The sequence below is a fragment of the Pteropus vampyrus genome, unplaced genomic scaffold (genome assembly GCF_000151845.1).
Source record: "Pteropus vampyrus isolate Shadow unplaced genomic scaffold, Pvam_2.0 Scaffold2, whole genome shotgun sequence".
In the NCBI taxonomy this organism is placed as follows: Eukaryota; Metazoa; Chordata; class Mammalia; order Chiroptera; family Pteropodidae; genus Pteropus; species Pteropus vampyrus.
The window spans coordinates 9,028,259-9,041,661 of NW_011888783.1; the positions used below are offsets into that span (position 1 = coordinate 9,028,259).

Genomic DNA, 13,403 nt, shown 5'->3' on the forward strand with positions numbered 1-13,403 from the left:
CTTGCCTGAAGAGATATATCAGAAAATATATTACTGAGAGCAGTGTCAGAGAGTTTATTGCCTATGTTTTCTTCTAGTTTTTTGGTTCTGGGTCTTACATTTAAATTTTAAATCCATTTTGAGTTTATTCTTATATGTGATATAAGAATGTGGTCTAGTTTTATTTTTTTGCATATACCTGTCTAGTTTTCCCAACACCATTTATTGACTAAACTGTCTTTTCCCCATAGTATATTCTTGTCTTTTTTGTCATAGATTTGTTGACTACATAAGCATGGTTTTCCTTCTGTGCTCTCTATTCTGTTCCATTGACCTATGGTCAATTTTTATGCCAGTACCATACTGTTTTTATGGTTTCATTCTTAGTTTTAAACCTTTGAGCTATTATTTTGGAGTAAGGATTAAGGAGAAGAAACTTGGCTCTTTTGTAAAAATGATAGTTATTCATTAAATACTTTGTGAAGTACTATGCTGATTACCTTCCATTTGCCATAATTCAATCTGTAGAGCAAACAGGTGAGGAGGCAGGTTCAGAGAGTTCCAGTTGCTTGCCCAGTATCACAACTAGCAATTGGTAAAGAGACAAGACTTGTGCCCTCAATTACTAGGCGGCAATGGTCCAAATAGCTAATTCGTTTACAGAATCCGTGACTAGAGGAGAGCTTTCCTTTTATGCTCTGTCTCTTCCTTTATTTCACACAAGAACTGAGCTCTAGAGATATTACATAAGCAGGAGATGCAGCTTTAAAAACCCATTAGGACTCCTGACTCCCAGTGCAGCATATGGTTTTTCCTCCTCCCAAAATTTCATTCTCACGCTTTCCTGGGTTGGCACAAAGGATGTAGAAGAAGACGTTTTTCCATAATGCTGCTTGGATATTAATTGTACCTATAGGGCTGTGGGCCTTACTGGGCCTCTTTCCATAATGCTGCTTGGAAATTAATTGTACCTATAGGGCTGTGGGCCTTAGTGGGCCTCTGTGGTGAGGAGCACAGACACAACATGCACCCAGGGACTGACACCAGAGCTCTCGACCTGGTGGGATACCGGGGCCCTGGGGGCTCCATTTCAGGAGGTTTGTGACATAAACTCTGAATTTATATATGTGTTTGCCTTTTCCTGGGGGAAATAGTTCATATTGTTCATTACATTTTCAAAGAGGGTGGGGAAAAGGTTAAGAATTATTACACTGTACAACATATGTAAACGTCTGTTGAATGAACTGTATTTCTTATTGAAAAATTTAACATGTACCATTTCTTCTTAAAAGATTTCCCCTTTAGAAATTCCTCAACTAACAGAGGTAATGGTCTGTCATTTTACCATCAACAAATGCATAAACATTTTAAAAATTATTTTCTTCTCAGAGGTCCCAGCTCCCTTTTTTCTGAAATCTTTCAAGTTTGAGAAGCAAAGTTCTCCTGAACGTCAGAGAGGCTACACAGATGAATTGTAGCCCCAACACTTCGGGGGGCATTTGCTCCCCCAAACGTAAAGTCGTGGTTGTGCTGCTGCAGCTGTCCATGTTGTCAGCACGGGGCCCAGGCTCCCATGGGAACACATTGAGCCTGACTCTGCGCCGCAAGCAGCAACACTATTTCTTTGACAAAGCAAGGCACTGGGGAGAGGGAAAGAAGGATGGAGATGGCAGAGCTTGAACACTTGCAAGGTTGATAACCGAACTTTGAATTGATCTATAGTGAGGCCTTTTTTCTCCCTCCTAAACTGCAAGTATTTGTATGCTCTCTAGTGTCTTTGGGGGTAGGAAATTAACATAACTTCCTTCTCTTACAGTCAGGTCTTCCAGCCTCCCAGTGGGGTTTCTCTTTGAAATAAGAGTTGTGTGTGTGGAAAGGATTCTGGAGCAAGCCTTGGAAGCCAAGAAGAAAAGCAACCGGCCTATTTCCCATCCAAAGAGTAACCAAATACAGCTGTCACTTTAGATTGAGGTGCTTGGGAAACGATTTCTATTATTATTTTTTAAGAAGCAAGTGTATATTGCTAAAGAAAAGACCTAAAAAATGCCTTAGGAAATCAAGCTTTGATGATATAGTACAATACATGATGTAAAATTTAGCAAGTTAGTTGATTTTTTTTTTTTTAGGAAAAGAAACCACAATTAATAATTTTTTAAAAAGACAAAATGATTGAATATTACCTTAGAAATAAAAACCAGAGATACCCAAACACTCAGAGGGTATGATGTATTTACAGCCTGTTCCTATTTCCTTCTATATTGGCTATATTTAAGTATGAGCAATTATTAAGAGAAGTTAAAATTCTCCTGTGTTTTGTCTACTGTGGGAGATATAAGAAGATCTCAGCTGAAACAGAAAATATACAATAAATCTCCCTCTTATGCCTGGAAGTGAACATACTTTGTGGTGTTTGCAGTAGTCATATAACTTTGTGGGGGAAGCAAATAAATTATGTATTACTAAATAGTCACTGCTGAATAATAACCTGTCTTTTATATTTGTCACCACTTTGTAATAATAGCTTGTGTCTTCACTGTAGGTAGCACCTAATTAACTGTGATATTGAAATGAAGAGAAAAGAGGCACTTGATAATGAGTTCCTAAAAGATTATATGCAATGGGATTCCTATGAGCAAATTAGACCAACCATGAGATATTGTATTTCATTAGGTTGAATATTAAAATATTAGATGACTTAATAACTAGGAAATATTTTAAGAATATTTTTCTCAAAGAGTTTTTAATTTACGAGTCTGGGGATTAGGATCTAAATGATGCCCACACCTTGTCTTTCTTTTAGCTCATTCAAGATAAATTCAACATAGATATTCTTTCATTGGCAAACTTTTAAAAAGAAAGAAAAGAAGAAACGATCTTATTTTTCTGAATGATTAATTTGAAAAGTGTATATTGAAGTCACCATATTATTTGTATTTGTACCAAATTATTTTTGTTCAAGTCAGTCTATACACCTCAGGTCTAAATTTGGCGGTGTTTCTCCATACCCATAGGGCCTCTCCTGTGTCTTACTTTGCATCTCCAATTTATGACCTAATCAAGAGTGAATGGTATTGAGATGAAATTTGTAAAGTGTATTCGTTTTCTGGACACTATAGAAGATTCCAATTTAATACCTTTAAATTCTTGAGAAGTCTGAACTCCACGTATCTCCAGTGTAAGGTTTTGATATGTGACAGTAGTAACCATTAGTCTCGCTGCAACCAAATGTGTCTCTAGAAGGAAAAGATCTTTCTTCATACAGATGGAAGACAAATTCTGTCATAGGACCCATTCACTTGTAAAGGAATACAAGAGCAAGTGGAAATTCAGAATTTCGCTGTCAAATACATGCAGAAGCAGCTCAGAATAGGCCTTTCAATAGTCCACCTCTATTTTATTCATGGTCCTTGCTGTGGATATTGTGATTGTGGCTATAATGATAGAGAGGCATTTTGTGAATCAGAGAACAGACTACAAATACCAGAAGCTGCAGGACTGTTAACTAAAGGATTCAGCTGTAAGTGAGACACATTTCTCCTGAATGCTGAAGGAAATGTTACCTCATGGGTACGAGCATTTTGAATAAATTAGAGAGAGCTTCAAAAAGGTGGGAGAAAACCCCACAGTCCAAACCGAAGAAAATGAAGGGAGTCTTCTTCTATGAGATCTTTATGCTGAGCCATTCAGCATATATGCATTTCTATTGTATGTGCTGTTTTGTAGAGTATACTGTGGCTTAAATAATAATGAAAAATGCATTCAATAATTGTTCCTTCCTAATATTTTTCATGCACAACATCTAGGTCTTCTGCCATGTATCAGGTTGAATACCAATCTTCTATAGCTGGAAAAAATTTTCATATTTATTTCTTTAAAGCATTCTTCTTAAGAACCAGCGTTCTACAGAGAAGATATTATACCAGAAATATTTGACTCTAAGGTGATATTCCCTAGTGGAGGTGACCACATTTCCTCCTCTGTTATTAAACTGTTATTATCCTAAATGGATTAAAGAATAAGGAATTGGATGCCAAAACAAATTTTCCTATTCCCTGTACTACCCAGCTATCAGTTCTTGGGATGACGGATTGGCTCCCCTTTTGCTAGCCATATAAATGTACAGTGTGGAATAAGGTTTACCTTCACTTCCTAAATCTGATGATGCTCCCCAGGTGAATTTAGAGTCCCCATTAAAGCAACCATTAAATACCTTTTTGTCATGCTTCAGATGTTAGGTAGCTTAATGTCCTAGAATCTGTGTGAAGTCAGATATACTTCAAGAGTTCTTAGGAGGTCAAAAGCTGCCAGAGCAATGTTTCCTACCTGAGACCTAAGATGGTGGCTGTGACTCAGTTTCCATGTTATCAGGCCATATGGCACAGGAGATATATCTCTCCTTGCGACAAAGCCCAAAGGGCATGAGACTACATGGGTAGAATTGGAGCTTGAAAAGTATAAACACATAAAAATTTGCATAATAATTTTTTTCTTTTAGAGTAAGTATGGTATAGTCTACTAATTGGCTTATATATGTTGTTTTCTCCTAGTATAATCTACTTAAATAATTTTTTATATTATAAAATAATACTTTTTTATTGACAGAAACTTATGTATTAATTGAAGAAAATCCATGTTTATTCAGGAAAAATACAAACAAGCAAAAAACCACAAATGTTAAATCTCAAATTCCATCTTTATTAGCATTCTATCTAGATATAGATAAATAGATATAGATATACATATATACATTCAAGAGTTATATGTATTTCTATATCTACATTTATATCCACTAATGTATCTACATCTACTCTATACATTTATTTATCTATTAACCAATTGATCTATTGATCTATCTCAGTATCTATATCTACTTACATGAGATTATGCACTACATACTATTTGATAACTTTTTAAAACTAAACATATCATGAGTATTTTTTATATCATTTTTTCTACTACTGTATAGCTTACTAAATCATTTTTAATGGTTTAATGCATAGTATTCCATATAGCATACTTTTACCAATCTCCTATTGTTTATTAGGATAAACTCACAGAGGTGAAATTATGAGTCAAAATTGCTTTTCAATGACACTGTCCTCCAGATGGTCTGTTTCTATTTCTTCTCCCACCAATAGGGTTGGAGAGGGCCTGCTTCCCTGCCTCATTACCAAACATTACTTTAGGCGAGGCAACCCTTGATTGACCTCACAGATTGCAAGGACCTTGTCAGCTTACAATCCCTCGTTTGTTTGTTTTTTTGTCTTTTAAGCCTACAGGTCTTCCTAGGTGGTCTCCCATCCAAGTACTAACCAGGCCTGACCCTGCTTAGCTTCCAAGATCAGATAGGATCGGGCTTGTTCAGGGTAGCATGACCATAGACTACTTTAAGCTTTTGTAAGCTTTTCATCATCTGAACAGCTCAAAGTGCCACACAGGCATCCGCTTAACAATGTCTTCTATATTAGGTAGGGGAGTGAAAAGCTTAGGCTAGGTTTAGAGAGGAATATTCAATATATGGGTGAAGTAGGAAACTAAGGTTAAGTTAAGCAAAGACCAAGAATAGACTCTTGCTTAGCTGACTTTCTGGTTATGTTTCTTTCTTTTAGTTATACTGCCAAAATTTCACTTAGCTACATATTCAAAGAGTGGCATGGTTCATTTTGTAACATTGTTCAAAAATTTCTTCAGAGTTTCAAAACAAATAGAGATCTAATAGAATTTAGTGCAGGGCAACTTTCTATCACCAGGATAAAATAGATTTTAAAGAGAGAGACCTGTAAAAAGAAACTAAAACAAATGCCTAGATATTAAAATATTCTTCAAATAGAATTGGTGAGAAAGTATAAATTATAAAAACATTAAATTTTCCGATAATACTCATCGACTTAAGGGAATTGTACTGATTGGAAAATGCATTTGCTAAAAACAAAGCACTTCAAAAACAGCTTGAAGATTTTGCTAAGTCTACAATATGCCAGAATTTATTCAACCCATTTTCAAGTAATAACCTATGGTTTTTACTAAGATCTTCACAAATTATCTGCATCTAAAAGGAGATAGCTCTGAGGAGTTGCTATAACTTAAGGGTAGATTTACTGCAAAATGGAAAATCTGCATTACATTGATGTAGAACATCAACAAAAACACATGAAAATGCAACATGGAAAGAATGGATTTAATGATAGAGATTGGCATGGTCTGGGGCAGAGGTCAGCATCCCAAGAGTCTACTACACCTGAGTGGTGCCTGTCATTCTTGCATATGCACTCACCTCTAGTCACTTTTTCGTCCTTCACACTCATCTCTACAGTCCTTCTTCAATTTCCTCTTTTCTCTATATTTTAATCTTTTCTTGCTTTTTGACCCTTTTCCTTTATTTTAAGTTCTCTGAGGTGTTTAGAGCCTTGTCCGATGGAGGAGAAAGAGGGAATCTGCTTCTAACTGTGATTCCTCATATTGACTCACTTTACTTCCAGTGGAACACTGCTATTTCTTTAAATGGGTAAACATATAATGGAAGGGAACCTTAGTACAATTCAGCATGAAGCATCATCCTTCAGCTGTAGGTGGTAAAAGGAGAATACAGCTGCTGGAGTGGATCATATTGAATGAAGTGGGTCAGGAGTCTGACAGTTCTGGGTTTGAATCCAGCTCTACTAATCATCTCTTTGCTTTTGGGATGACTTAAAACTCACAGTGTTTTAGTGAGGGTTAAATAAGATCATATGTCTCAAGTGTTTAGCATGGAGTTTGGCATACAGAAAAAAAACTTTTAGCTTGGCATACAGAAAAAAATTTTTAGCAAGCGGAATAGACAATTGTTTGGGACTCCATTAAGTATGCGGACTCCACTAGGTGTTACTGGAGGTAATTTTGCCCTCTTAAGAGTCCAACACCATTCCACTAACTGCAGAAAATCCAAAGCCTTCCTAACAATTTCCATGAATTCCTGAGGCGCTTCTGGTCTTGGTTACGTATGGTTCCAGTTTCCTACATCTGCCAAATTATTTGTTAAGGGATTGTCTCACTATCCCATGAATTTGTCCATATTTAGTGTCCATGTTTAACCCTGATAAGTCACCCAGATACACACACACACGCACACACACACACACACACACACACACACCTACCTCTCAAAAGATATTAGTATGTAGAAAACTTGACAGAAGTTTCAGGTAGAGAGATTTACATTACAGATACATTAACTTACAAATTAAATATTGAATATTCTGGATTTTCTGTAAATTTTTTTTTCAGTTACAGTTGACATATATTACATTAGTTTCAGGTATATGACATAGTGATTAGCCACAATGAAGTGATTACCCCATTAAGTCTAGTACCCATCTGAAACCATACATGGTTATTATTATTGACTATATTTTCTGTACTGTACTTCATATTCTCATGACTTTTTGTAACTGGAAATTTGTACTTTTTAATTCTTTTTTTCACCCATCCCCCTAACCATTTTTACTTGTCTGGGGTTTGTGCTCACCACGGGTTAGACGAGAGAAACCATGAAAAACACTTAGAAAAATCTCTGGCATTAAGTGGTTAGCCATTACTTTTATTTTTATCACAGTTATTGTTATCTGGCTGCCAACCAGCTGGCTTGGCCCCCCTCTCTCTTCTTTATCTCTTCTCTCTCTTCTACCACCCACACTCCTGTTTGTTGTCTTGGCAGCTGCTGACCTCTAATTCTGTCATTCATCCAAGGTGTTTATGAAAACATTTTCTAAACAGAGATATTTACTTTCTAAGAATTCTGTTGCCAGATGTTAATATGAAATTTTTTGTTGTTGTTGCTCTACTACTCATATTTCAAGCTTATAAAATGAATTTATTTAGGAAGACAGTTCCATATGTGCCTGGATTTAGATCAAATTTATCCCCCTGATAAACAGTCTTTACCTACTAACTACCCAGTTTACTTATTGATAAAATAATGTGTTTCTTATCTTTGTTACAAGAGTGTATGCTCCTCGATGGCAAGACTGTGTCTACTACATTTTAGTTTGACACAGCGCCTTGCATGTAGATGGATGTAATACACAGTAAATGATTGACTCTCTCTTTTTCTCCATCATTGTGGTGTGTGTGGTTGACTCTTTTCCTTATCATGTCTTCTACAAGACTTTCAGGGTCAAGTGATTTCTGGCGAAGAAACAAAAGCAGAGTCATTTCATTCTCCAGTGACTTCAAAAGAAAACTTGTAATAAAATCATGTGCAACTCTAAGAAGAGACACTGAAGAACCAAGCCAGTTCTATAAGAAATAGCACATGCGATGGCTCACGTTGATGCTGTATCAAAGTCACTAGCATTTTACCCTATCGAGGTGGAAAACTGCCACTATCGGGACAGCTGAGCATAACTTTTTCTTTGTGCTTCTGCATTAGTAGGTTGATTCAGTGATAAATATATGAGACCTTTTGTTTGAGGAAAAAATGCTAATTAAATGAACAGATTGAACAGTACCGAGTATCAGAGGAAAGAAATATTTAAAAAAAGAGCCAACAATCTTTTAAGGTAGTATTGAAAATTGAATCCATTCACTCCTTTTCAGAGGTCTGAAAGAGGTGATAACAGTTCCAGGGAGAGACCACACGCCTGCCCAGCTGAGCCCACTGGCAGAGGGGCATTCTGGGAATGCTTCAGCGTCGCTCAGCTCCCAGCAATCCGAGAGCGGAAGAGGTGAGAGCAGGTGGTCTGGAGGTTTGTACTGTGTGTGCACCTGCCTGCTCATGTGAGTGTGTGCATGTGTGTGTATCTGTATGGGATGAGTGTTGAAGAGGCAGGATGGGGTGGTGTTCTTCTCATCTTTGTATCTAGCTGAGCTTTTTTAACAGCTTTGGATGCATTTGGCATTTAAAATAGTCTTACCAGCCTCGTGCATAATACAGTTTAAGACATTTTACATGAAAGAAGGTGTTTATATAATTTCTTAGAACTCAAAGGTCAGTCTTCACCATCTGCAAAACCATTGATTCCACACTACGTCTGCTCTTCCTGGCATCATTGTCCTGATAACTGAGATATTCCTGTATTAGACTTTCCTTAAAAGGAAGGAGGAAAAATGAATGATATTTATTAATCTATAACCTATTAGCATTTATTGAAGACCAGCCTCTCTAGGAAGCAGCCAGGACAGCCCCACCCCTGCCACCTGAATCCTACCTTGGCAGAGCTCAGTAACTGAGTTATTTATACTAGAGCTAAGAAAGATTGTTCCATTTAGAGCTGGCTAGGAAAAAATATAGAATGAAGGGTGAGTTATTAGTATGGTAGTTAGTAAGATAGAAGTAGAATAATAAACAGAGCTGATAAGGAGGAAAGTCAAGGAGACATGATGGAAGAGAAGAAAGAGGGGAGAAGGAGAAAAGGAGGAAAACAGGGAAGAAGGAAGAGAAAGAGGTGTATTGTGTGGGGGATTCTAGGGTCCACTAAGGGTTTATACAATATTCACTGTTGAGCAGTGGTCCCCAACCTTTTTGGCACCAGGGACTGGTGCTACTATGAGAATCTAATGCCTGATGATCTGAGGCGGAGCTGAGGTGGTGATGCTAGTGCTGGGAAGCGGCTGCAAATACAGATGAAGCTTCCCTGGCTTGCCGACCTCTAACCTCCTGCTGTGTAGCCTGGTTCCTAACAGGTCATGGACAGATACCAGTCCACTGCCCAGGAGATGGGGACCCCTGCTGTAGAGGGAGTAGGACCTGGTAGTGGAGGGGGATCAGGTATCCGTCACCCTCTAATTATGGCATCCAGTCACTGAATTCAGAGGGCAGGTGTCATGCCTGTCTGTTCATCACTGTAAACTCAAGGCCTAGAAGAATGCCTAGAACAGAGCAGATACTTCATAAATATTTGTCAAATGAATAAATTATTTTCATAAAGACAGATCATTCTCTTTCATAGTTTGAAAACTCTCTTTATCCAGGATGCTTACCGTAAGGTCCACAGCAAGGGCTGAGCTGACTCAGTTTTTTGGGGCTCTCAAACTGGGGAGGGTAGCTGGAACCAGCTTGAGCTCCGCCTAGATGGGGACTGGATCACAGATATGCCTACAGTTTCTAGTGCAGGAGAATTTCCAGTGCAGCTGTGCCAATCCTTCCATACACACACTTTGCAGAAACCACAAAGGTGGTCTCCTTAGTCACAAAGGGCACCATTGTGCAAGCTGCCTCATCTAAAGCCAGAAATTTCCTCATTGACAGGCAGCAGAACTGTTATTATGTGGGGGAAAAATCTGAAGTTAATTCCTATGTTTCTATTGGAGATAAGGAGCTCTTACCCAGAGGCGGATGGGCAATTATTAATTATCTATTTCCTTTAATGAGAAAATATAGGTAGTGAGTTCAGAATGGGGCAGGTGGTGGTGGGGGGCACGGAAATATCCAGGTTATGTCTGAGCAGAGTAAACTTGGAGATGCTTGGATTGGCGATGTGCAAACATGATAAAGGGATGGAGGATTTGTAGGATGGTTAGAGAAGCTTTCAATGAAAAAAAAAAAAGATACCCTCCCCTACACACACACACACACTAAAACAACAACAATGATAACAGCATCTATTTGGCCTTCTTACATGGTGGCTCTCTTCTAAGTGTTTACAGGTATCCCACTGAATCTTACAACTACGTTGTGAGGTCAAGTCCTGTTATTATTCCATTTTACAGAGAAGGAACTGAGGCTGAGAAGGATTGAGACACTCACTCAAGGTTACACAGAGAGTTGATGGCCTTCTCTAATGATGAGTAGAAGAAACAGCTGATTTGGTGAGCCCTAACCCCAGAAGAATCAAAATGGAGGGCTAAAATCCTAGTAGGCTTCTACTTCCATTCTAGCAGTAAACCTGGGAGCATGACTCAGTGGTTTGCCAACTTTGAAATCTTCACATGTTGGTTCTCTTTGTCATTTCTCTCTATTTCCCCATCAAAATTCACTTTACAATTTTAAGTGAAAAGAACTTATCTCTAGGGGCAGTAAAGATAATTGAGGTTGAGACCAAGAGACAGGTCAGAGATGCCTGTCCTTGGGGTGGAAAAAAGAAACCACATGGCACAGGCCTGTAAAGAGGCCTTGGAGATGAGCAGATAATTCCAGAAAATGCAGGCAATGTAAATCGTGAAAGCAAACTCAAGGCATCATTGAGGGAGGTTGTAGAATATTCTTTTCTGAAGGAGTTTAGATTTTGGAAACTTCTAGGCTTTGTTTCCTAGATCTGTGTTTTTGTTAACACTCAAAAAGAAGGTGTGGTTTTTTGCCTCGTGGCCATAGCATCTGATGCTCTGCCCACCCCACATCTCCTCCCTATCAGAACCCCTCCAAACCAAGGTGGTTAGCCCTAACACAGGCAGCTGCTTCCCCTGCTTACTTCTGAAGTGAAGCTAAGAAAGTTTGAAGAGCTCCGAAAACAAGTAATTTTTTTTAATTAAAATTTTTATTTGAGAAATGATGGAAATACAGTAAAAACTATTTATCCCATCTTTTTATTGTCATGATATAAAGTAAGTGGATACATGCCTCCTCCCTCTGCTTACACACACATTTAATCCCGCCTTCCAAGGGAAATTTTACACCCTGTGTTTTGCTTTCCTCTTCCAGCTTGTTCCTGCAGAGACTTGATGATATATGTGTATTTCTCCCCACAAAATGAAGTAATGCTAAGTATATTTGTTTGCACTTTTTTCTACTTCATATATCATCAATTTATATTTAGGTCACAATGGGCAAATTTATCTCATTCTTTTCAATGTCGTACAAGTGTCACTTTCAGGTAAACTACCTTCCTTTGTTGACTCAGGCCTCTGTCAACACTATTTATGTTGTTTCCAACTTTCTGTTACAAACTATCCAGCAACAAGTGTCCTTGTAAAAGTAGGGCTTAATTTAAGAGAATTCACCTTTTTCTATGGTTTTTATGGTTGCGTTTTAGCCGTGCAAAGCTATTGTTCCTGAAAAATGATAGAGAAAAGAATTATACTCTAATAAAATATAAACGCTGTGACCATTTGCATAAATTTCAGTGTTCACTTCATGTCTTTGCCACCAAAGAAAGCCAAAAGGGAATAAATGAAATCCAGAATTTTAGGCATAGTTCATCTAAAATGTTTTCTGTTTGTTTGCATTCTTAACAGTGAGGGCCATAATGCAGCAACACCAACTTTGGCAAAAATTCTTTCACAAAGCTACAGTGTGGACAAAAAAAGGGACCACATACTAAACCTGACAAGCTCAGGGGAGGCCAGCATGGCAGGCCCTCTAAACTCAGAGATTTGAAACTAACCACAAAGGATGGTCTGAACATAAAAATCCTAACTGAATGCAGGTAATCGTGGGTAGTCAGGTCTTAGACCTGTAGCTTCCTTGACAAAGGTCAATCTTTACCTCAAGTGAGCCTGTTTATTGTCTTTTTGCATCTAAGATAACATACCTTTGAAATGTCGGAGTAATCTTCTCTAGACCCCTCGGGGCATAACCTCCAACCAGAGTACAAGACCACAGAAGCTGTTAGATATCTTGTGTCCCAAATACCATCTCTATGGACTGTTAATGTTAATTATTAACTATCCTGTACCCATCAATGTAAAAGAAGTATGTGCCTCTCTGTTTTACTTTTTATCCAATCCCAGAGATTCCCCTGCTCGGTTATCTCCCACCCTTAATCTACCACCAACGATTTTCATGTAACCTTCCTTACATAGCCTCCTTTGATTCTAATGTATAAAATAAACTGCAAAACTGCCATTCCCTGGAGCATTTTTTTCAATCCATTGAGATTTTGCTGCCCAGCAATTGTCATCAGTTTGGCTCAAATAAACTCATAAAAATTCTCTAAAGTTTTGGATGTTTCTTACATCAACAATAGTAAGGAAACTTTAATTGGTAGCTATAAAGTTTTGTTTTAGCTTAGCCATTTGATAGTTCATGTTTGTCTAAAAAAAACTACCTAATGTGCATCTGCTAAAGAGCATCACATGTACAAAATAAGTGAAATTTTAGTTTGATATGCCATCTTGAAACAAAATGGTGGTCTAGGAGAATTTTTAAATTAATGTAACATTTTGTAGGTTTCTGGGAAATAGTTAATGTGAATAAGTTATTATAGAGGCTTCAATTTTAGGTTTATATATTAATCAAACTGTAATGGAAAGTCTAACTCTTTAGAGTTTTTCTAATTAGTTTACTTTAAAACAAATGGATTTAAAATTTGTTGCTGGATATTCATAAACTTTGAAGGGCTCTATAAATTAAACATTAAAAATCCTATTTTTAACTTATTATTTTTAAATTTACATATAGTTGGTATACAATTATAATATATTAGTTTCAGGCGTACAATATAATGATTTAACATTACCTTACAATGCGATCACCACACTAAATCTAGTAATCATCTGTCAGCTTGCAAATT

The 13,403-nt window shown here is 37.5% G+C and overlaps 1 pseudogene; it reads right to left on the reverse strand.

Annotated features, from left to right (window-relative positions):
• Positions 1-5,243: 5,243 nt before the first annotated feature.
• LOC111739717 lies at positions 5,244-5,362 on the reverse strand (annotated as a pseudogene).
• Between the last annotated feature and the right edge of the window lie 8,041 nt (positions 5,363-13,403).